The sequence below is a fragment of the Puma concolor genome, chromosome F2 (genome assembly GCF_028749965.1).
Source record: "Puma concolor isolate L17-30 chromosome F2, mPumCon1.1.hap2, whole genome shotgun sequence".
Taxonomy (NCBI): Eukaryota; Metazoa; Chordata; class Mammalia; order Carnivora; family Felidae; genus Puma; species Puma concolor.
Genome location: NC_141684.1, coordinates 65,555,500 through 65,578,676, shown reverse-complemented (window position 1 = coordinate 65,578,676; position 23,177 = coordinate 65,555,500). Strand labels below are relative to the sequence as shown.

Sequence of the window (23,177 nt, the reverse complement as noted above, 5' to 3'; positions counted from 1 at the left end):
ACTGGTGATATAATTAAGAAACTATATATGGGCCAAAGGATGGAAGAAAATCTTCATGAAGAAAGTGGGCTTTGATTCCTGAAGGATGTATTGAATTTATGTAGAGTGGTGGATGCAGTTCTTATCGTTAATAACACAGGTGATCGAAGGAGGAAGTGATTGGAATTACAGGATGACTTTCAGAAGATAAGTGGCTGAGAAAAAATATTTAAAAAGGTAAATTAAGTTCTGTAGGAATGATATGTAGCAATTTTATATAACTTTAAACTGATTATTGCTCATCTACTATCACCTGATCCTGGGCGATTCTGCTGGTTAAAGCATACATCTAATGCAAGCCAGATCATGCTTTCTTCTCTTCCAAGGCTATGGACATACTGTCTCAGAAATATGCCACATTGGTCATCAGGCACGTGGCTACTAACATGCACCCAGAAGAAGTTTGCATTAGCCTAGCCCAGGAATGATCTTGTTTGCATTTGACAGCTATTTCACACTGGCGTAGACACTACAACAAAAATTCAGTTATTGAAGTTTCCTTAATATTGTTACTGAATGTGTTATTCTAAGTTTTCCGGTAGAGAAGAGAGGGGATTCTTTCACTGATTACAGCCTTTGGATGTCAACTAAGTAATGTCAGCTAATTTTCTTAAATCTTGAATGAAATATCTTCCTGTACTTGAAGGAGATATTAAAGATGATTATGAGTTATTTACACATAATCCTATAGTAAGCAGTTGGAAAATTTGAATTCAAAAAAGAGCACTAGCATAATGAAATAGTTATACCCAATGAATTTAACATTTTTTTAAAGCATCTATTATGTGTGAGATTCTGGGCTAGATTCTTGATTTCTGCTCAGGTCATGATCTCATGGTTCGTGGGATTAAGAGAGCCCCACATTGGGCTTTGTGCTGACAGCGTGGAGCCTGCTTAGGATTCTCTTTTCCTCTTTCTTCCCTCTCTCTCATGCTCTCTCTCTCAAAATAAATGAACATTCTTTTAAAAGAATCTTACCAGTAACTATCTTTGTTAACTAAATATTCAGGAGAACTATTTCATCATGAAGTCCACATGATGAGTTAACCCATGTTCATGGAACTTATGCTGTGTGTCAGACAGTTGTAAAATCTAGGGCACATTAAAAACAGGTGCTGTGCCTGGGGAGGACACAGGGTTTAGATCCTAGAAGATAGTTTATGCTAAGGAGACCCTACACAGTTTTAATACAGTTTGAATAGATAAAATTCTATCCTAAAACTGAATTTTAAACATTTTGAGGGGAAGAATTCTGTTTCCTTTTATGTTTTTTCTTTTCTTTTCTCTTCCCTTCTCCCCCCTCCATAGTTTTCTCCTCTTCTTTTAGACTAATTGCTTGGTGCACTCTTTATATCTACTGCCCTCCGTATATAATGAAACGTAATAACAATTTTATGGCCAATGAAAGTGTAAGTTTTTAGAGTTATTATAAAGCTACAGAATAGAATTTACATTCATGGCTTTTCATGATTAAAATTCCTTATAATTAGTATAACGCATAATATTTTCTTATAAGCCCTTTTATTATTGGTTTTAATTATTTATTTTTACTAATTTATATCACAGACTGTGGTATAAATTCCTAGTTGAAGATAATTGATGATTGGCACTTTAACTCATTTTTAGAGTATCATTGGTAGTCTTAGGTAAAACCAGATATATGTACTTGATTATATAATACTGCAATTTGAAGATAATTCTTTTACAACAGATAGACAAAATTAGTTTTTCCTTTTACAGTACTTTGTTATCCAAGATACTACCTCATGTGGAAACTGTTTTCTTTTTGAGAAAATTATATTTACATCGCAAACTTCCAAATTATCAACATGAGTGAAAAGCTGAGTTGTTTTATTAGATGATATGTAAATATCTACTTTATTAATTATATCTTAAAATACATCTTAATGGATAATATATATGAAAAATGATACGCTCACAGTGTTTATAGTACACAATGAGAACATAGTTTGTCTGTCCATTTACCACTTGATAGACATTTAGGTTGTTTCTAGTTTTTATCTCTTATGAATGAAGCTGCCATGAATGTTGTAACATGAATCTTTGGGTTGACCTATGTCTCCCTTTTGCTGGAGTCAATTCCATGTAGTGGGATTGTTCCATCATCTGGGAAACGTAAGTTTAATTTTATAGGAAACTGGTTTTCAGAGGCTGTACTTAACTATTTTGCATTCTCACAGGCGATGAATGAGAATTCCAAGTGTTTCACATGCTTGCCAACACTTGGTATTGTTAGTCTTTATATTTTTAGTTCATGGTATTTAGTTAGTGTATTTTATTCTCATTTTAATTTGATTGTTCCTGATAACTAATGATCGTAAGTGCCTTTTCAAGTGTTTATTGGCATTTCTATTATCTTCTTTCTGATCAAGGGTTTACTCATTAAAAAATAGTATAGTGTTGGGGCGCCTGAGTGGCTCAGTCAGTTAAGGATCCTACTTCAGCTCAGGTCATGATCTCATGGTTGGTGAGTTCAAGCCCCGCACTGGGCTCTCTGCTGTCAGCGGAGAGCCTACTTCGGATCCTCTGGTGCCTTCACTCTCTGCCCCTCCCCCACTTGTGCTCTTTTTTCAAAAATAAACATTAAAAAATTGTAATAGCGTTTCTTTTTTTATTGATTTGTAATTATTTATATATTCTACATAATAGTTCTTTGTCAGAAATATGTATTACAGATATTTTTTTCCCCAGACTGTGGCTTGCCTATTAATTTCCTTAATTGAGGGTGTTTTCATGGTGGCAAAACTCACATTTCACATCATAAAGGGAACAGTTAGCTTTCTAGAGAGTGCTTAGTATAATTATTATCATTATTAACTCCATTGGTCAGCTTCAAAGGAGACTTTCTTGCTACTTTGACTTCATTAGTACATTGTTCTTAAAAGATTTCTGAAGACTATTTCAGGGTTGTATCCTATGTCCTAAACCCTAATAAGCCCCTGTATTCCTCTCTGTAGTAGTAATACGATAATTTTGGAGGGAAACAAGGGAGCCCTTTAAGTATCTAAATTCCTCAGATGGTGAAAGATCATTCAGATGGGGGCACATTTCCTACATTTCCTAGGTGAAACTAGTGAGTAGTATGCTAACCAGGAAGTCTTTGGTCTGCCCCCGGTAAGTGCTGGAATTTGTTAGCTGAAAGTAGGTACGCAGTTGTATTGTGCTCTTTAATGTGGTCTTAGCTTACATGCTATAATTAGGGTAAGAGGAAGGGATTTCCGGACAATTTCCTTCTATAAGCAATATTGTGTTACAGAAATATAAGGTTACTCAAATTCTGTGATTTTTGTTCAGTTAGAGAAAAAGTCAATACAATCAAAGTCAAGTAGCCCTAAATAGAGGAGACTTATCTGATTTCTGTGCTAAAAGATATGAAGGAATGGCATCCTTTTCCAAAGCAGGGATAGGAACTTTGGAAATGAAATTTAGAAACTGAACATAATTTGGTTTCTGTTTCAGCCTCCACATGAGGTCTCCTGACCTGACTATTTTAATTTACCTGTGGGGGAGTGTGGGTCTCACAATCCAGTGAGGGGCCAGAGAATTGGTGCTGAATCAAACAGGGATTGAATCCAGGCTTCCTCATATCTTGGCTGCTTATCCTTGGGGAAGTTACGTCACCTTTTTGAGACTCAGTTTCTCCATTGTTAAAATTCAGCAAAGATTATATCCAACCTTATAGGATAATTGAAACATTAATTGAGATAATTTTTTAATAACTAGTGAAAAAATTGGACACTTTATCATTTTTTTCTCTGTGATAGAAATAGTAAGTTTTTACAGTAACCTTAATTATTCTGTAACTGACTTTCTTTTTCTGGCCATACGGCAATGGGTAATTATTTCATGTCCATTTATTCATATCTGCTTTCATTTACTTAACAAGTAAGTGAATGGACATCAAATCACTTATGCCTGTTTTTACTTGAGCCTGCTGAGAATTCAAAATTGTTTATATTTCTTGCCACTGACAAAAGGACCATGTCAATCTATATAAAATAATCTACTTAATTTAGATTTTTAGTTTAATATTGATGCAATTAATTTCTTGATTAAAATAACATTTAATAGTTTTTGTAAACATTAACAATCCCTATATAAATATATATGTGTATAATGCTTCTCATTTCTTTAAGTTTATTTACTTATTTTGAGAAAGAGAGAGAGAATGAAAGTGAGAGAGGAGCAGAGAGAAAGGGAAAAAGAATCCCAAGCAGGGTCCATGCTATCAGCATAGAGCCCCACAAACCATGAGATCATGACCCGAGCTGAAATCAAGAGTAGGACACTCAACCGACTGAGCCACTCAGGAGCCCCAATGCATCTCATGTTTGAACCCATATTCCCTCAAGTATGTACTTTTGACACTGGCATTTCGTCACTCATTTATGTCATTTTGGAATAAAAAAGAAAAAAGTATGGCCATGTCTCATTTATTCTTATTTAATGAAGTAGTACCTAATAAGAAAGCAATTGTTGACACTATATCTATTAGTAATATTTTTTGATGGCTTCCTTAATTTAGTCTGTAGAGCAGAAGGGAATATTTAAAAGAAAAAGATAAACAGAAAACAGAATTGTCATGCAACTATTCCCTAACTGCCATTTTAAATAATTTTCAGAGATAACAAAGGGGATTACTTGGATAGGTGTTTATTAATCAAAATTGTTTGTATGTGTGTGTATGCATGTGGATGTGTGAAAAACATTTCTAATTATGGAGGTATTAACAAAATTCATTTCACCTAATAAGAGATGCAGTAGCTTCATAAATCATCTTCTTGCTTCTGACTTGCATCCCATTTTTCATTATCAATAAGCTACGAGACTCCATCTAAAACATAGGCCAAGTCCTGTCACTTCTCAGTTCAAAACCCTTCCCATTTCACTATGAGTAAAATTGAAAGTCCTTATAATTCAACAAGGCCCTACATATTTTCCCTGTTACCTCTCTGATTTCATCCTCTACCTCTTTCCCTTCTCCATAAGGTGATACTATTTTTGGCCTCTGTTTTATAGATGAAGAAAGTGAAACCCAGAGATTCCTTAATCTTGCTGGCATTCAGACTATTGTTCATTTGTCGAATATAGAATTCCTACTATGTGCAAAGCACTGGCCATTGTTTTGGGTATAAAGGCAGTTAAAACATTGTGTTTATTCTCAAGAAGCTTCAGGCTAGCGGGGGAAATGGGTGCGTAAATTCAATACAATCAAATAGTGCATGAGGTACAATCATGAGGAGAGAAGTGTATGGGGCAGGCATTTTGGAAGACACAGGAGCAGAACTGTGGAAGCCTATAGAATTAATGCATGGCTACCTAGAGAAGAGGATACCTGAACCACTGTTAAAGAGGAGTAGAAGTTGGCTGAGTTTGGAGTGAAGAAGGGCATTCGAGGCAGAGGGCAAGGGGTGAAACAAGGTGATGAATGGGGAGACTGGGAGAAGGTGAGTGTTTCAGGACCATAAACTTAACACAAGGCAATGAGCAATAAACAGACCAGATCACGAACACTTCAGTGTTCTTTAAAAAAAAATTTTTTTTTACTTTTATTCATTTTTGAGAGACAGAGACAGAGCATGAGTGGGGAAAGGGCAGAGAGAGAGAGGGAGACACAAATCTGAAGCAGGCTCCAGGCTTCAAGCTGTCAGCACGGAGTCCGATGCGGGGCTCAAACTCACGAACTGCAAGATCATGACCTGAGCCAAAGTCAGACGCTCAACTGACTGAGCCACCCAGGCACCCCTCAGTGTTCTTTTCAATGCCCTTATCTTTTTTTTGTCTTGCCCCTTTGACCTCATGTTTGACTTCAGAAAAATTAGCATCTATAAAATGTGCATTTAAGGGGCGCCTGGGTGGCGCAGTCGGTTAAGCGTCCGACTTCAGCCAGGTCACGATCTCGCGGTCTGTGAGTTCGAGCCCCGCGTCGGGCTCTGGGCTGATGGCTCAGAGCCTGGAGCCTGTTTCCGATTCTGTGTCTCCCTCTCTCTCTGCCCCTCCCCCGTTCATGCTCTGTCTCTCTCTGTCCCAAAAATAAATAAACGGTGAAAAAAAAAATTTAAAAAAAAAAAAAAAAAAATGTGCATTTAAAAGATAAGTTCAATTGTAATAGTTTATGAACTTTTGTTGCCTAACATTAAGGCATTAGCTATTTCTTTCTACCCTTTACTCAGCCTGGTTGTTTCTGTCCTGTTGCTTATGTATTACCTTAACAAGATAAGAACTCTTGATGTTTTTCTCCAACCCTGTCCTGCCCTGGTCTTTCCCATACCACTAAATGGTACCAATGTTCACTCATTTGCTCAGGTCAAAAATTTAGGAAGCAACCTGGATTTCTTTCTTTTGCAATCTACATCTAATTCATCAGCAAATCCTGCCAGCAATGATTTCAAAACATAGTCAGGTTTTTCCACCTCTCACCACCTCAAGCCACAGTATCATCACCTCTCTCCTGTCTTATTTTAGTAGAAGTCCAATTGGTCTCCTCTGTAGTCAACATTCCACACAGTAGCTATAGTGGACTTTAGATCAACTCTTCTGCTTACAACACTTCAGTGGTTTTCTATCACACTGGGAATAAGATGCCACATCCTTACCATGACCGCTGGGCCTTCTGAGATATGTCCTTGCCTGTCAACTGTTTCTCTTACTTCTCTTCTTCTCCCTTTTACCACTTTACCCACTCTGCCCCTCCCATAGGTCCACACACTCCTGCTTTATCTGCATCTGCCTCTGCCTACTGTTCCTTCCTAGATGTTTCCATGCCTTGCTCTCTCAGCTCCTTAAGGTCTGTCCTCAAATGATACCTTTTCAGAGAATTCTTCCCCAGCTACCAGGTCCTCACTCTTCCCATCACCGTGTTTTATTTTTCTTCATAGTACTCACCATCACCTGAAATTGAATCCTGTACTTAGTGGTTTATCTCTTGCATATCCCATCTATGGAATACATACTCTTGAGAGCAGGGAATTGGTCTTCTCATCATGATCTACCTAGTGCCTAGAGCAGAGCCTGGTATACATTAGACATACCAATGACAATCTCCTATCATAAGGATCACGTTCCTACTTGTCCAGTGACAAGAGGTAAAATTGTGAATATTCCAGGACATGTGAATTAATTTCCAAATGGGATGTCCAATCCCAGTAGATTTCAGGATGCATTGTTGAATTTTTGAAATCTGATTGAAATTTTGAAATCTGATTGAATTTTTGAAATTTTTGAAATCTGCCGTTATTCTTTGATCAGAATGTGTAATTTTACAGTTGACATGGAGGAAACAGCTCATTCATGGTTTGCTGGTCCTCCAGGATCTGTGTGCCCAGCCTCCCCAGTATCTCTGAGGCAGCCCTGGCCAAGCTAGAAGGGAAGGAGGATCCCTGTTCATTCTGGGAAGCCAGCTCTAGAATTAGTTTTACTCTTGGAAAACTGGGATGAGCAGGGACACCAGTCCGTGAGCTTCAGGCTGATAACCCACCTCTACAGTACACCTCCACACTATAAAGTTAGGTTTTACTTCATTTCTGATTTTTATTCCAGTTCTTTATCAGGCTTGGGGTCCAAACCTAAATCCCACTGCATTTGGAAGAGGTCATGACAAGGAAAATTATTCCCTGGTAGATGCCATTCTCCCTTCCCACCTCCTCTTCTCCCCATTCCACGTCAAGCAGCACCTGTATATAGGTGTAACTTTCAGAGCAGTTACAGTGCATCACATGCTCCCACCTCCCTGAATAGTATCACTGCTGCCTGAAGTCTACTTGCTGCGGGTGCTTAGGACTTCCAGACATACCCCCAAATATTGGGTGTAGTTCTGATTACGTTTTAATTTATCGTTCAGTTTGTTCTTTATATTATTTGCATTTTCAAGCTCTGAGGTCTGCAAATAATTGCCCTAAACCATGTTAGTTATGTGCACTCAGCCTAGGGACAATTTCATTTACATCCCCAAAAGGCTGCATTTTGAGGATCTAGGATGACTTAGAGTCTTCGGAAACCAAGAAACTGCCGATATTAGGGCATATTTGTTGTTTTGCAGCAGTTAAGCAAATCTGTTGCAACTTTGTGGTTATATAATGAAATTCATAAAGTTTTGAACAGACATTAGCTTTTTCTTTGTTATTTTACACAACCCAGGTCCGGAAAAAAAAATGCGTAAATTTGTTGTGGTTTTTGTTGTTATTGTTATAATTGCTTTTTTTCCTGTAAGGGAAGTTTTCTTATTTACCTGCACCCAGCGTGCTTCATGAATATTCAGCTGTTGATGGAGCTGCAAGCTAATATCCATGGAAATGAACTCATTAATAGTATTTTGCTGGCTCCTTTTTGGTTCATGAAGTATACAGAAGTACTTATAATATTTCCTATTTTATATTCCTCTTGGTTTTTGAAACATAATGGGATTATTGATAATAGTTGTTATCCCAGATTTTCATAGTTATTTTTTCTCATATTTCTTAAGCAAAGGCTTTCAGATATTTGACTTTTTGCAGATTGTTAATGTAATTTTTACAAAGCAGATTATGAATAAAAATTATAAATGGCTTAAAGACAGTTCTCAGATATTTTACATAATTATACACATACAATACCTAATCCTCTTACTAATGCTTTGATTATAACTTGTATGGATGTTGTCAAAAAGAATGAATCTCCTTGAATGTCTTCCTTCAGAGATTAAATGTGCCGTCATTTAATGAAAATAGCATCTGGCGAGTATATTTGGTGATCTAAAATAAAATAGGAAAAATAGCAATAATGGCTAACAGTTATATATTGGTTTTTGATGTAAGAGTTGCTTCATGTATATTAATTTAATCTTTGCCTCAAGTCCATTTGAGTAGATACCATATTACTCTCATTTTACAGATGTCAAGACTGCATTACAGAGGTAAAATTACTGGTCAACTGTTGCATATCTAGTATTTGGTAGAGCTGGGATTTGAATCCAGGCAGACTGGCTCCAAAATTCAAGGTTTTAACCGCTTCACATTCTTCTGTTTTATTCTGACAAAGTCTGCAAACTGGACTACTTATTGTCCCAACACCTGTGCATTCCTCCCCCACTAAAATACCACCTATTTCAAATACCAAATTCCCTCCCAGTTAAGGTATTTTCTGGGCTCTCTTCTGTTCTGTATTATCCCAACACTAACTGTTAACGTTAGTATATATTAGTTCCTTTAAGGAATAGAGTTCAAATAGAACGAAAAAGGAAAGGAAACAAAGCTACAGCTAGGAAGTAGATGGTATATCGAATATGTAGGCATGAAAAAAAGAAGAGAAAGGGATATGGTAAGTCCGGATGGGCAATAGGATGTTGACAGAAAAGTCATATGTGTTTTAAGGATAAGAGTGGACAATTTTAGGAGTCATTCCTAAGGGTGAAATAGATATATAAATTTCTCCGTGAAAAAGTTCTTTGCATTAGTTGAAATAGAAATTTATCATGAAGCGAAATGTAAAAAATCTTTTTTCTGTACCTTGTGGGATTTTACAGCCAGCTAGATCAGAGTGTGAGAAAAAAGGAGGGTATGGATGCCAGGAGGAGACCCATCTTCGTGTTGGGGTCCTCATTCATTTCTCTGGGTTGTTTTCCAGCATAAAATACTTTTCCTTCCCCCACTGCTACATTTCCTTTTCATGGGAACTGAATTCTCAAATAACGACTTAAACAGGAATAGTGTTCTGCATTTTAAATTTGGGAAATGACCAGTTTCCTGTGCCAGAGAAAAATCTGTGCTTGAGAATATTATCTATATAGTGTGCTTTGTACTTCCCGCTTAGCCCTTTCTTTCCTTGTGCTGTGTTTTTAAAGTTATCAGATATCACTGTAAATTCCTGAGCAGCACAATATGCAGTATTATATTAGAGACACAATAGCCTGCTGGCATCTCTGAATAAATATTTATGTAATATTAAAAATAATTTAACAGACATCTTTGAGAAAAATTTTCACAAGTATGTTCATGGAAACTTATGAACTGCCTTTAGAAATTCATTTTATCCCATATTGATCACCAACTGACAGCTGAAACATACTGTAAAGAGTTGATAGCATTCAGAAGAGCTAAGGCAACTTCAAGAATATAGTTTTTGCTGTACCTGATTTTCTGTGGTTGTTCTCAGATTGTCCTGTCATTCTACTTCATCAGCCTGTATGATTTTTGTCCATACCAAGATCATGTAGCAGTTCATGGAAATCAAAGCCATGGTCTGGCCATATTCCACATACGTTGTTCACTTTTTATTAATACTTTATGCTCTAAATCCTCTCAAGGCTTAGAGATGGGCTGCAGTCTCTATTAACACTGTACAGTTGGATATCCAATACATTTTTTCTACCTTCTACTATGGGTTAATTTTTTAACTTTTGGAGTGTTTAGAAAATATGAATTGAGAGATTAACATGAACCATATATGAGGGCAAACCTGGAATTCTGAGCAGAAAGGATCCAATGCAATGTAACAATGTGGAATATACATATATGTTAATAAACAGTAGATTTTCCCCCTCACAAATGCCTCAAATTATTTGTTTTGGAACCAAAGGATTCTCCCGAAGTTAGAGTTACTTGGATTGATTTACTGCTAATAGAGGAGCAGAGAAGCGGACACAAGGGGCTTACCCTTTAGTTGTGTTCTCTCTAGTATTAGGAATAACTGAAGCCACAGTAGATATTATAGAACTACGGTTGTAGGTGTAGCAGTAGTAGCAGAAATATCAGTGTTTGGTCCTGATCATGCACTGTGCAAAGTGCCAACAAAAATTACCTCCGTGAATTCTCGCCTCTCTGTGAGATAGGTACTATTATTTTTAACCTAATTTAATGAATGAGGTAATTGAGGCTTACTTAGAACCTTGGCTACACTCCCTCCTGTGAGATATCCTGTGTCTTCATAGATGTGTGGATAGGTGTTTCTAGGTGTGTTGGGAAGAAACATGGAGGATTAATTTAGAGGGATTTCAAAACAGCTGATGATAAACATTTGGTGCTTCTTAATCTTACTTACTTTATTTAGTTGATTTTTTCCTAAAGTTTGGTGTATCCCTAACCATTCTGGAAAGAGACATCAATCACCCAAAACAGTACAAGGAACACAAGATTATCATGAATCAAATGATATTTGGAATATAGGAGCCAATAAAAATTTATTGCCCAAAAGCTACTTTATTAAAAAACATTTATAGTTTAAAATAATGGACATAGAGGTTTTTTTCAGTCTTCGAGAAAACTAATCGTGTACATGGTTTTCAGAGTTGTCTCTAGAAAATATCACTTCTAGAATTAACATCTAATATAATCATGAATTCCTTGGTAAACTAGGCGTTAAGTAAATAGGCACCAAAATTTCTTTCTTTCTTGTTTTCTTTTCCCCATTTAAGTTTTTTCTCCTCTCATCTTGGGAGTACTTTCTTACTCAAACACATGAAGACCAAATGACATTTTAAATTTTTTTTTTTTTCAACGTTTTTATTTTTATTTTTGGGACAGAGAGAGACAGAGCATGAACGGGGGAGGGGCAGAGAGAGAGGGAGACACAGAATCGGAAACAGGCTCCAGGCTCTGAGCCATCAGCCCAGAGCCCGACGCGGGGCTCGAACTCACGGACCGCGAGATCGTGACCTGGCTGAAGTCGGACGCTTAACCGACTGCGCCACCCAGGCGCCCCCCAAATGACATTTTAAAACAGAACTCTGGAATGATCAGTATTAAGAATTTATAAAAGCCCAAAGGGCCTTTGCAAAACCCCAAGATTATATGCTGAAAATTAAAATGGCTACAGAGATTTCTAAGTCACAAAAATGAGTAAATTGAATTTTATGTAAAAAAGATGATATTAGTGTGAGAATAAAGAACAATTAACATTTAGCTCTGGTGTAGGAGGTAAGAGGGAATAGTGATGACTGTAGCAAGTGAAAGGAACATGTGGCTGCCTTTGCTCTAGTCTATGGCTACTATTCAGCAATGTGGGTCCTGGGTTGATTTTTTTCCTTGTGTTTGAAGAGGGACCATAATTACTGATTTTTACGTAAATGTTCTTATTTCCTTAAATGGCAGTTGAAACAATGTTTTAACCATTTGTGCCATGTTAAAAAATACTTCTACTGCTTTTGATCTCTGCTTTTGACTTAATTCATTGCTCTTTCACACTCTCAAAGAGATACAAACATTAAAGAAAAATTAAAAAGAAAAGAAATTGCAAAAGCACATAAGAAAAAAACCAAAAACTTAACAAATAAAAACTTTCAAAATTGACAAAACACACTTCAGAAAACTTTGCTTTTATTGTAGTTTTTTTTGTAATCTCAATAAATTTTCTAATTTTTACTTTCAATAATTTTATGCATAACTGTAATTCCATTGAGAATAGTTCTAATTTCTCTTTCATCTTCTGTCCATTTTCACTATTGACTTTCCAGCCATCTACTATTAAACATCTTTAAAACCTGTGCCTGGTGTGTATTTAGTGTATTGATCACATGCTGACCCAGTACGAATTCTTTCCCCTGAAAACTCCTGAAGAACACGATTCTGTCATGCTGCCTTTTGGCATGTTGAGGTCAAACAGAAGACACTAAATAATGTTTTAATTATCCTTAAATCCTGGGAAAGTTTCAGCCAAGGAAGTTTAAAAATTATGGATGTATGTTGAAAAATTATGTTTACCTAGATGATGGTGATGTTAATTTTGAATTAATAGTTTTTCTAAAAAAGAATAAACCATCTTTTTGTGGGAAACTGAGCAGATATTCAAAGGCTCTCAACAAGTATGACACAATAAATCCTTTTGGTTCTGAATCATGAAAAAACATCAACATTCAAAGGGTTTTTGCTGGGGATATTGACATACTGTTTGGTATCACTGTGATCTCTTTCGGCATCTATCTGAGTAATAATCCATGGTGGCATATATTTCCCTTTGATGGTTTGTAGAGTGATAGATGCCCATGAGGGTGAGTCTTCAATGCTACTGAACTACTGACAAATGATTTATTATTCTATCAGTTTTTGGAGTTTCGTATGGATGGAATGTTGCCATGGCAGTCTAGGGACAAACTAATATCTGTTTCAAAGATGAAAACATGCTGCCCATACATTTTCCATAGGGAATACAGTCTGGTGGAGAGCAGACATGCAAACTAACGGTATTTTGTCATTGTTCACTGTGTCTGAGTTGAAAAGACATGACAAAGGGAGCTTTTAAAAATCTACTCAGTTGTTTGAAAAGAGATTTAAACATAAGTTCTACCTAATTATAATTTTTATAAAAATGTGTTGAACTTTTTATTCATAATCTAATAAAAGTATTGAAATAAGGAGATACATGGAGAAACATGGGACTTTGCTAAAGCTCAGGAAGACACGGAAAATCACTTATTGTTATAATGTAGCCCAGAGAGGTTGATGATACGAAAGTTTTAGCCTCAAATTTGTGCATCTAGTTAGCACTGCTGTAGGTATTTTGGGATTCTATATGCCGGTGGTGCTCAACTGTGGGGGTGTAGAGTGGGCTTTTGGCAATGTATAGAGACATCTTTGGTTGTTACAACTGGGGATGGTAGTAGCTATTGGCATCTAGTGGGTATAGGCCATGAAACTCTTAAACATCCTGCATGTACAGGACAGCGCCTACAACCAAGATTTTTCTGGCACAAATGTCAAGAGTGTTAATGTTGAGAAACCCTGGTATATGCTGATGGAAAAGATAAAGATTATATGATATTATTATATTCTAAGTTGCTGATGGATATTTGGGAAGATAATACACTAGGGAAGTTAATACTACACAGTCTTGTGGTCTTTAGAAACAAAAACCATCCAGTGAAGAAAAAATTCTTCACTTATTCCACTGAAGTTTATTGAGAGCTTACCAAGTGCCAGGCATTGTTGGAGATGCTGGGGAAACCCGACTGAGCAAAACAGACAGACTCTGCCTTCACGGAGCTCCACTACTAATGCAAGGCACCAGTAAATAAACAAATACATAAAACAGGACATGGAGGAGCAGGTAGTGCCACAGGGTAAATGAAGTAGAGTAATGGAGTAGGTAGGGCAAGATGGGGTTGGGATAGGGAGAACGTTAACTGGATGGTCTAGACTGGATGGCCATGAGAGACTGTAAGCTAAGAACTGAGTGACAGCAGGAGGCAGCCAGGTGAAGAGTGCTCCAGGCAGTAGGAAGCAGGTTGTGTAAAGGTGTTAAGGTGGAAATAAGTGTGGCATGTTGAGGAGGACCTGGAAGGTGGTTGTGGTTAGGCAGTGGTCCAGAATGGGGAAACTGGGATGAGGCAAAACAAGAGAGGAGGGAGCAGCTGGATCATGCTCATTTCTTTTTAGGCTGAATAATATTCCACTGTTTGTATTTATCCATTCACCTACTGAAGGACATCTTGTTCACTTCCAAGTTTTGTCAATTATGAGTACAGCTGCTATGCTATGAACATCCAGGTGCAGGTTTTGTTATGGATATAAGTTTTCATCTCATCTAGGTAACTTCTGAGAAATATGATTGCTGGATTGCATGGTAAGAACATTTATGTTAAGAATATGCCAAACTGTCTTCCAAAGTGACTATATCATTTTGCATTCCTACGAGCAATGAAGGAGAGTTACTGATTACTCCACATTCTTTGGCATTGTCAGTATTTTGGATTTTGTCCTTTCCGATAGATGTGTAGTATCTTGTTTTAATTTGCAATTGCCTAATAATGTACGATTTGAACAAGTTTTTATATGCTTATTTGCCATCCGTGTATATTCTCTACTGAGGTGCCTGTTCAGTTCTTTTGCCCATTATTTAATTTGGTTGTTGATTTTATTGATGTGGAGTTTTATGAGTTCTTTGTACATTTTGGACAATAGTTCTTTATCATATGTGTCTTTGGGAAATATTTTCTCTCCCAGTTTGAGGCTAGGATTCTCATTCTCTTGTCCTTCACAGAGGAGAAGTTTTTAATTTTAATGATATCCACCTTATCAATAAATCTTTCATAATCATGTCTTTGGTGTTTTATCTAAAAAAGTCATCACCATACTCTTCTAGGTGTTTTATAGTTTTGCATTTTACATTTGGGTCTGATCCATTTTGAGGTAATTTTTCAGAAGGATGTAAGGTCTGTGTCTAGATTCTTTCTTTCTTTTTTTTTCACATGTGAATGTTCAGTTGTTCCAGCACCATTTATTGAAAAGATCATTCTTTCTTCATCATATAACATTTTCTCTTTTGTCAAAGAGTTGACTATATTTGTGTAAATCTGTTTCTGGGCTCTCTGTTGTATTCCATTTATTTGTTTGTGTGTTCTTTAACCAATTCCACACTGTTTTGATTACAGCTTTAGAATAAGCCTTGAAGTCAGGTAGTCTCAGTCCTCTGAGTCCTCTGATTTTGTTCTTCTTCCTGACAGAGAGAGAGAGAGAGAGAGAGAGAGAGAGAGAACCAGTGTGAGTGGGGGAAGGGCAGAGGTTGACAGAGGGACAGAGGAAGGGGGGGAAAGGAGGGAGGGAGGGAGGGGGATAGAGAGAGAGAGAGAGAGAGAGAGAGAGAAAGAGAGAAAGAAAGAAAGAGAGAGAATCTTAGCAGGCTTTACACCCAGCACAGAACCTGACATGGGGCTCAATCCCACAACCCTGAGATCATGACCTGAGCCAAAAGCCAGAGTTGATGCTTAGCCAACTGAGCTACCCAGGTTCCCTGTTCTTATTCTTTAATATTGTTTTGGCTACTCTGAGTCTTTTATCTCTCCATATAAACTTATAATCATTTTGTTGATATCCACAAAATAACTTGCTGGAATTTTTATTAGAATTGTGTTAAATCTACAGTTCTAGTTGGGAAGAACTAGCATCTTGATGCTATTGAGTCTTCCTATCCATGAATGTGAACTGTGTCTCCATTTATTTGGTCTTCTTTGATCATTTTTATCAGAGTTCTGTAGTGCTCCTCATTCAGATGTTATACACATTTTTTTAAGGCTTATACACAAATATTTCATTTTTGGAGGTGCTAATGTAAATGGTAGTGTGTTTAATTTCAGTTTCCACTTGTTCATTGCTGGTATAGAGGAAAGTGATTGACTTTTGTATATTAATCTTGTATCCTTCAGCCTTGCTATAAGATTTTATCAAATTCCAGGAATGTTTAGGGTCAATTCTTTCAGATTTTCTACATAGACAATCATATCATTTATGAACAAGGAAAATTTTATTTTTCCTTTCCAATTTATATACCTATTATTTTCTTTTTTGTTTTATTGTATTAGCTAGAAAATTCAGGACAATGCTAAAAGGGAATGGTGAGAGGAGACATTCTTGCCTTGGTCTTGATTGTAGTGGGAAACCTTCTAGTTTCTCACCATTATGTATGATGTTAGCTGTAGGCTTTTTTTTTTTTTTTTTTAAGATTTTAAAAATAATGTTGAGGACATTTCCCTCTTATTAGTTTACTGAGAATATTTGTCATGACTGGGTGTTGGATTTCTCAAATGCTTTTTCTGCATCTGTTGATCATATGGATTTTTCTTCTAAGACTGGCGATGTGTTGGATTTCATTAATTGATTTTAGAATATTGAACCAGCTTTTCATACTTGGGATAAACCCCCCTTGGTTGTGATGTATAATTGTTTTTATAGGTTTTTGGCTGTTGTTTGTTAATGTTTTGCTTAGAACTTTTGCATCTATATTTTTAAGAGATATTGGTCTATAGTTTTCTTGTGAATTCTTTGGTTTTGGTATTAGGGTGATGCTGGCCTCATGGAACAAGTTAGGAAAAATTTCCTCTACTATCTTCTGAAAGAGATTGTAGAGAATTGGTGTAATTTATTCTTTAAATGTTTGTTAAAATTTACCAGTGAACTGATTTGGGCCTGGCACTTTCTGTCTTGGAAGGTTATTAAATATTGATTCAGTCCTTTTAATAGATAGAGTCCTGTTCATATTATATTACTCTTTGTGTGAATTTTGGCAGATTATGTTTGTCAAGGATTTGATCCATTTCATTTAGACTATCATTTGTGGGTATAACATTATCAGTGTAAGATAACTACAAAAATATCTGTAGTTGGGGGCACCTGGGTGGCTTAGTCGGTTAAGCGTCCAGCTTCAGCTCAGGTCATGAGCTCACAGTTTGTGAGTTCAAGCCCTGCATTGGGATCTGTGCTTACAGCTCAGAGCCTGGACCCTGCTTGGAATTCTTTGTCTCCCTCTTTCTCTGCCCCTCCCCTGCTTGCACTCTCTCTCTCAAAATTAACATTAAAAATTAAAAAAAAAATCTGTAGTTGGTAATTTCCTTGTGTTTTTAATTTTGTTTATTCCCTTACCCAAATGAGTCCTGAGTGCTTGGCAGTAAAAATAAAATTGAAGAATACTTCCCTGTTTTTGGAGGTATTTGGAAACTGTAGATGGAGGCCGAAGAGTCCCATCCCATTATTAGTCTTATGCATAGAGTGGGTACTGAAAGTAATAGGGCAAAGTAGAGACATAAAAGGAAGGAAAGGAGAAGTGATGCCATGAATGTACAAGAGAAAAGTCAAATATAATTAAGTAATAGAATTGAGTGGTATAGATTTATGGTGATAAATTTTGGGCTCTGGATTTCTGAATCTCTGGAGAGCTTTGGAATCATTGCGAGGTGTTATATATATTTTTCAAATATGTGTAGATCTGTTTTTATTATCATAGTAAGTTCATTGCTTACTTTTTTTTTTTTAATTTTTTTTTTCAACGTTTATTTATTTTTGGGACAGAGAGAGACAGAGCATGAACGGGGGAGGGGCAGAGAGAGAGGGAGACACAGAATCGGAAACAGGCTCCAGGCTCTGAGCCATCAGCCCAGAGCCCGACGCGGGGCTCGAACTTACGGACCGCGAGATCGTGACCTGGCTGAAGTCGGACGCTTAACCGACTGCGCCATCCAGGTGCCCCCATTGCTTACTTTTAACACCTGGCTTCTAATGTGCCAAATACATTTATTATATTTATTGTATATTATGCCTCCCTCTACTAGAATATAAGCAGAAATTTTTGACTATTTTGTTTATTGATATATCCTATATGCCTAGAACAGTGGTTTTCAAGGTGTGCTTTGCAGTCTTTTAGGGTTTTGTGAAATCCTTCCAGGGGATATGTAAGGTGAAACTATTTTCATTGTAATCCTAAGACTTTATTTGCTTTTATTTTTTTCTGTGTGGATGCTTGCACTGATCGTGCAAAAGCAATGATGTGTAAAACTGCTGATGCTTTAATGTGAATTAAAGAGTGCCACTAAAGAGCAGTGGCACCAAATTGTACTAGGTATATTTCACTGTATATTTCACTGTCACTCACTCTTGGGGGAAGGGTGGTAGAGGATTCCTGTTTCACCTAAGAGTATTCTTGTGAAGCTGTAAAAATTATTAATTGTACTAAATTGTGACTCTTGAGCACATGCCTTTTAATATTCTGAAACAGGAAGTACACCTAAGTACTTCTGCGTACTCAAATATTATGGTTGTCCCCATGGACAGAATTTGTGATTGAGTTGCTATGGAACATTATATTTACTTGAAATAACAACTATGAGGTAAACTGTGGTTTTAGTTTCAGGGCACTGGAGTATTTGGCAGATAGTTTATTCAACAAAGAAAGAAGTGAACCTGTCACTTCAAGGAAAACAACTGATAGTATTTGTTGATGATGATAAATTCAAGCTTGCAAGTGAATTTAGAGTTTTAGAAAATTTACGTCTGTGAGCTGGATAGCCTCCTAATACTTAAAGACTTCTCTAGTGAGTTGGATACTGATAGTAACTAATGTGATGTGAGTTTTTTTGATATCGTATAACAAGACGTGTTAATATTTTGAAGATATATATAACTCTTAGTGAAGCATTGTTAAAAAAATTTACAGCATCAAGCATACATAAAAGATGCCTTCAAATTGCAAGATAAATCGATTGCTTTTTTAATTTTTTAAAAGGCTTATTGATTTCTGAGAGAGACAGAGTGTGAGCAGTGGAGGGGCAGAGAGAGAGGGAGACACAGGATCCGAAGCAGGCTCCAGGCTCTGAGCTGTCAGCACAGAGCCTGATGCGGGGCTCAAATTCATGGACCACAAGACCATAACCTGAGCTGATGTGGGCTGCTTATTTAACCCACTGAGCCATACACGCGCCCTCAATTGGTTTTAATGTAGCAGAGTATGAAAAGTTCACTGATATGGTTGGTTTCAGATTAAAAATCATTCATGACTAACCTTTAAGAAACTACCACTTACTGGGTTTTGGTGTTGTATCAAAGAAGAATACCCACAACTATCTGGAAATGTTATAGCAATGAACATATCTGTGCATCTTTTGAGAGTTATCTACTATGTGTGCCTGATGTAAAGAGTGGGGAGGACAAAAATGAATTGAGGGAGATAATTTAGTACACTGAAATCATAAACAAGTGCATTCTGAGAATAAAATCATGGATTTTATCTCATCATGGATTTGCCTTACCTTTTGAGTAAGTGGTGGCCCAGATAGACAGACAAGGAAGAAGGGAATAGCTGTCATCTCCCTCTTACATATAATCTCCTTCCCTCTTTTAATTTATTGGTTGCAAATTTGTGACATTTTTAGCTCTCTTAAGCTTTAATTAATGTATGGCATTTAACCCGTTTTACCAAATACATGATAGGAAGGAAACAACATGGAGCAAATTGAAGAGAAGATAAAGAGTTCTGCTGTCTGTGTAGGAAAACAGTAGTCCCTGACTGTAGTGATATCTCGGAATGTGTTGTGTAATCATTGTTAGGGGAATCCTGGCAGCTGAACTGCCAACACACCTGCAAGCTGGAAGGTACAAGGAGGGGCACCTGCAAACCTCACTTAGTCTGTCTTATCTCGCTGGTCTTTGCATCTCCCTAGCCTTCAGAGATTATTATGACCCATTTATGCAGATTGTGATTTTCATGGTTGGAGGGAGGGTTTTCTTGTGGGATAGCAGAAACTCCAACTGGTTGAGTGAGACGGTATTGTGCATAGGGTTGGAAAGCCAAGAAGTTTTCTCCATTGAGACCCACTGACTTGTTTCCTCAAAGTCTTCAGTCTTTGGAAGAAAAAACATAAAGAAATTTTCATCAGATGTAGTCTCAGGACCAATTGCATCAGAATCATCTAGGGAACTTACTCAAAATACAGATTTCTGGGTCCTCAACCAATCTGCCGAATCAGACCTTCTGGGGATAGGGCCAGGGAATCTGCATTTAGAAATACTCTCCAAATATTATACACAATAAAAAGTTTGAGAACCACTGGAATTTATAAGCCTCTTTCCAGTATATTTGTATCAAAATGAGGATGATCTAATTCTGATGAAATTCTGGACCAATGGGAATAAATGAATGCAGAGGTAAAACAGCATATTAAATCCTTCATGTATTTTTGTATTTAGGGTATTAATGCTTCTTTGACTGATAGGAGAAAAATTAAATGCACTAATTACTAAAGTCTGAAAGGTTGTTAAAAGACAGTTCTGAAAACAGGTTATTTTTCTTTATATTGAGGAAGGAAGACTTCTAGGTTTTGTCAAAAATGTTTTCATGATTTTGCGTTCTGGGCAAAGTATCTGAAATCTGCCTTCTCTGTGCATAAAATGAAGTTCTCAGGAAAAGAAATGCTTGATCAGAAATGCTAACAAGTTCCAGGTTCTATTTCATTCACAGTTAAACAAAAAGTTCCATATTGTCACAGAGGGTAAGAAGATAAAAAGTCAGATGAAGATATAGTTTACTGTCTCAGTTTGTATGTTTCCTTCTAACTCATATTTTGATTCATTTGTACTACCTCCAAACTTTCATTTATCAGCTTCAGAATGTTACTGAGTTCAGTTCATGAAGAAAAATGTTTATAAATTTAGAGGTGAACGTTCAGTTTTGCTTGTGTGAGAGGTTACCTGTTTACTATGTGGTCAACATGAAATGTAAACTAGGCAACTAAACTACCATGTTACTTTAAGACTAAGTAGAAAGAGCTAACAGACCATTTTTGGTATGAATACATGGAAAATATTCAACAAAACCAAAACTAAAATTAAAAATAAGACTCATACTAATTAAGATGGGCAAAGTCAGGAAATTCAGAATCTCTTTAGGTTGCCAGTTACACCTAACTATAGATAATAGTTCAAAACTCACATCGCATATCATATACACTTTCCAATGAAAGAATTAAGGTGACATTCGGTACTTTTCTATTCAGTTCATTTAATTCAGCTGACTTATTTCATTCAGTTGGATCTACTAGTACTGATGTGGTTTTGTTGTTATAGACTCTGAAACACGAACTGGTGGAATCGGGAATAGAGATGGGTCTGAAGCTAATGCTAGGAATGACATCCTGTGGCTCATTTGTTTTGTTTCTGTTAAATACTTTTGTTTTTCTTTTCACAAAAGTTATAATATGCTCGCAGCCAAATATTCTGAGCATAAGAAAGTGTATAAAGGTCATCTTTAACCACTGTTTGCATTTGGTATATGCTACATATTTTCTCAGTATGAATGCACACTACCATTACACATGTATATTTATGTGTATATAATGGCATGTAATATGTATATGTGTGTATATGTGTGTATACTAATCAGTATGCTGATTAGTAAATTTTTCACCAAACAGTATTTTATAGACGTCTGTTTTATATGCACATAATTATGTATAATTTATATCACATTCTATTTGTTATTATACTTCTGCATGGTATTTTATAATTTGCATGTACCATAATATATTAAATGATTCCCTTATTGATGGGCATTAGGTTGTTTTCAGTGTTTCCACTTTTGTAATCAATATACTGTAACCCCTTGTCTGAATGCTTTCTTAGGATAAATTCCTAGAAGTAGAATTGCTGGGTTAAAGGAAATGCCCATTTAAAAATTTGAGATATATTGTTAAGTTGTATTGTCCCCAGAAATGTGCCATTTTATACTTTTACTAGCAATGTCTCGAGGATGGTAACTTTGGAACATTTGAACAATACTGGGTTGTCTTAGTCTCTTAAATCTTTGTAAGTATACCAGGTCAAACATGGGATTCTTGGGGTGCCCGGGTGGCTTATTCAGTTAAGCATCCAACTCATGGTTTCAGATCAGGTTATGATCTCACAGTTTGTGGGATCAAACCCCATGTTGGGCTTTGCACTGGCAGTGGGAGCCTGCTTGGGATTCTCTCTCTCCCTTTTTTCTCTGCCTCTGTCTCTGTCTCTCTCTCTCAAAATAAATAAATAAACATTAAAATGGGATTCTTACCTTAATCTTCATTTGTTTGCTGTAGTTTCCAGAGACTCCTTGGAGCCTCTGTGTATTCTGGGGATTGGTGAGCTATGCAGTCAGACCCTGACTTGGCAGGTAGTGGCTGAAGTTCTTAAGACAAACAGGGAAGGCAATGATCTCACCTGATCACTAGATAGTTAATGAACGATGTCTTAAAGACACAAACCAGATTTGCTGGATGGAAAGTCACTTCTCCTTTTCCTTCCAAACCTTCTCTTTTAAGACCCAGTGTAAACAACTCTTTCTGCTTTTTTCCTTTGCAAAAATAATAGTGTATGTAGTCATGAGTCCAAGCTTAATGACTTGTCAAGAAGAGTCCAGATCTTTGAAATCCTAATGAACTTATTTGCCTACCATAGGGCTATGGAGAGCCCCGACCTGATCCCAGGAATACCAAATCCGTCTTTCTAAAACTTGGGGGAGGGAGTAAGAGAGGAAGAGAAATCCCTCCATTCCTTCTTGAAGAGTCACTTTCTCTCTTCCTCTTTCACTGACTATCTCTATCTCTTCCTCCCTACCTCCTTCTTTCAATCTCTCTCAGTTCCAAAAAGGTCACTGGAATTTCTGACCCTTTGTTTTTTATCAGAAATCTCATTTTTCATTAGAGTTTGGTCTTGTGCTTCATAAGACTTAGAAGTTTAGGAAACATTTGACTCTTTTTTCCCCTTAAGTGTATTTATTTACTTAGAGCACACAAAAGTGCTCATGTGTAAGTGGCAGAGGAACAGAGAGAAAGGGAGAGAGAGACAATCCCAAGCAGGCTCCCCGTTGTCAGCTGAGAGTCCGTTGTGGGGTTTGATCTCACAAATCGTGAGATCATG

At 36.8% G+C, this 23,177-nt stretch overlaps 1 protein-coding gene across 4 annotated transcripts in view; it reads left to right on the top strand.

The window, feature by feature from the left end:
- Positions 1–23,177, top strand: part of PREX2 (phosphatidylinositol-3,4,5-trisphosphate dependent Rac exchange factor 2) — a 299,299-nt gene that overhangs the window by 48,166 nt on the left and 227,956 nt on the right. The gene's annotated exons all lie outside the window — the stretch shown is intronic.